Source organism: Chrysochloris asiatica, unplaced genomic scaffold (genome assembly GCF_000296735.1).
Source record: "Chrysochloris asiatica unplaced genomic scaffold, ChrAsi1.0 scaffold00407, whole genome shotgun sequence".
NCBI lineage: Eukaryota > Metazoa > Chordata > Mammalia > Afrosoricida > Chrysochloridae > Chrysochloris > Chrysochloris asiatica.
This window is the reverse complement of record NW_006408925.1, coordinates 1,518,489-1,521,228: the sequence shown is the minus strand read 5'-3', so window position 1 is coordinate 1,521,228 and position 2,740 is coordinate 1,518,489.

Sequence of the window (2,740 nt, the reverse complement as noted above, 5' to 3'; positions counted from 1 at the left end):
GGGCTGTTAGGGCTTTCGGGCTAGGTCTAGGGCTCTTAGGGTTTGGGGCTAAGCCAGGGCTAGGCGTTTAGGGCTACGGCTTTATGGAAAGGGCTTTAGGGCTAGGGCTAGGGCTAGGGCTGTAGGGCTAGGGCTAGGGCATTAGGGCAAGGGCTTTAGGGCTAGGGCTAGTGCTGTTAGGCCATTAGGGTTAGGCCTAGGACTGGACCACGGGCTCTTAGGGCTTTAGGGCTTGGTCTAGGTCTAGAGCTCTTAGGGCCTTAAGGCTAAGGCTAGGGCTAGTGCTGTTTGGGCTTTAGGGCTAGGTCTAGTGCTGTTAATGCTTTAGGGCTAGGGCTAGGGCTAGTGCTGTTAGGGCTTTATGTATAGGGCTAGGGCTAACATGTTAGGGCTTTACGGCTAGGGCTAGGGTTAGAACTGTTATGGCTTTCGGGCTAGGGTTAGAGCTAGTGCTTTAAGGGCTTTAGGGACATTGCTAGGGCTAGGGCTTTAGGGCTAGGTCTAGGGCTAGGACATTAGATCAAGGGTTTTATGGATAGGGCCAGTGCTGTTAGGGCTTTAGGTATAGGGCTTCGGCTAGGGCTGTTCGGGCTTTATAGCTAAGGCATGGGTTAGGCCTGTTAGGACTTTAGGGATAGGGGTAGGGCTGTTAGTGCTTTAGGGCTAGGGCTAGGGCTGTTAGGGCTTTAGGGCTAAGGACAGGACTAGGATTTTAGGGGTAAGTTTAGGGCTATGGCTAGGGCATTAGGGAAAGTGCTTAGGTCTAGGGCTAGGGCTAGGGCTTTTAGGGCTTTAGGGCTAAAGCTAGGACTGTTAGGGCATTAGGACTAGGGCTTGGGCTGTTAGGGCTTTAGGGCTAAGGCCAAGGCTAGGGGTTTAGGGCTAGGTTTACTCCTAGTGATAGGGCTAGGCCTTTAGGGAAACGGCTTTAGGGCTAGGGCTAGGGCCAGGGCTGTTTGGAATTTAGGGCTAGGGCTTTAGGTCTACGGCTAGGGCTAGGGAATTAGGACACGAGCTTTAGGGCTGAGGCTAGGACTGTTAGGCTATTAGGGCTAGGGCTAGGGCTCTTAGGGCTTTAATGCTAGGGCTAGGGCTAGGGCTGTTAGGGATTTAGTTCGAAGGGCTAATGCTAGGCCTGTTAGGGCTTTAGGTCTAGGGCTTAGGCTCTGGCTGTTAGGGCTTTAGGACTAGGGCTAGGGCTTTTAGGGCTTTAGGGCTAAGGCCAGGGCTAGGGGTTTAGGTCTAGGTTTAGGCCTAGAGATAGGGCTAGGCCATTAGGAAAAGGGCTTTAGGGCTAGGGCTAGGGCTGTTATGGCTTTAGGGCAAGGGCTAGGACTTTAGGTCTAGGTCTAGGGCTAGGGCATTAGGACAAGGACTTTAATGCTGGGGCTAGGGCTGTTAGGCTATTAGGGCTATATCTAGGTCTAGGTCTAGGGCTCTTAGGGCTTTAAGGCTACGGCTAGTTCTAGGGCTGTTTGGGCTTTAGGGCTGGGTCTAGTGCTGTTAATGCTTTAGAGATAGGGCTAGGTCTAAAACTGTTAGGGCTTTAAGTATAGGGCTAAGGCTAGCCTGTTAGGGCTTTAGGGCTAGTGCTAGGGCTAGGGCTGTTATGGCTTTAGGGCTGGGTTAGAGCTAGTGCTTTTAGGGCTTTAGGGATATCGCTAGGGCTAGGGCTTTAGGTTAGGTCGAGGTCTAGGCCTTTAGGGAAATGGCTTTAGGGCTAGGGCTAGGGCTGTTTGGACTTTAGGGCTAGGGCTAGTGCTTTAGGTCTAGGGCATTAGGACAAGGGCTATAATGCTGGGGCTAGGGCTGTTAGGCTATGAGGGCTAGGGTTAAGTCTAGGTCTAGGGCTCTTAGGGCTTTAAGGCTAGGTCTAGGTCTTGGGCTGTTTGGGCTTTAGCGCTGGGTCTAGTGCTGTTAATGCTTTAGGGATAGGGCTAGGTCTACAACTGTTAGGGCTTTAAGTATAGGGCTAGGGCTAGCCTGTTAGGGCTTTAGGTCTAGGGCTAGGGAAAGGGCTTTAGGTCTGTGTTAGAGCTAGTGCATTTAGGGCTTTAGGGATATTGCTAGGGCTAGGGCTTTAGATTAGGTCAAGGGCTAGGGCATTAGGTTAAAGGTTTTAGGGCTAGGGCCAGTGCTGTTAGGGCTTTAGGGCTAGGGCTTGGGCTAGGGCTATTAGGGCTTTAGGGCTAAGGCAAGTCCTTGGACTTTAGGGCTAAATTTAGGGTAAGGGCTAGGGCTAGGGCATTAGGGAAAGGGCTTTAGGGCTATAACTAGTGCTGTTAGGGCTTTAGGGCTTGATCTAGATCTGAGAGGACTTTAGGGCTAGGGCTGGGGCAAGGGCTGTTAGGGCTTTAGGGCTAGGGCTAGGGCTGATAGGGCTTTAGGGCTAGGACTAGGGCTAGGGCTGTTAGGGCTTTAGGCCTAGGGCTAGAGCTGATAGGGCTTTTGGGCTGTGGATGTGAGGGATTTAGGGCTAGGCTTAAGGTTGTTAGGGCTTTAGAGCTAGGGCTAGGGCTAGTACTAGGGCTAGGGCTGATAGATCTTTAGGGCTAGGGTTGGGCTAGGTCTTATAGAGATTTAGGGCTAGGGTTAGGGCTAGAGATCTTAGGGATTTAGGGCTAGGGCTGTTAGGGCTTTAGGGCTAAGGCCAGGGCTAGGACTTTAGTGTTACGTTTAGAGCTAAGACTAGGGCTTGGGCATTAGGGAAAGGGCTTTAGGGGTAGGGCTAGTGCTGTTA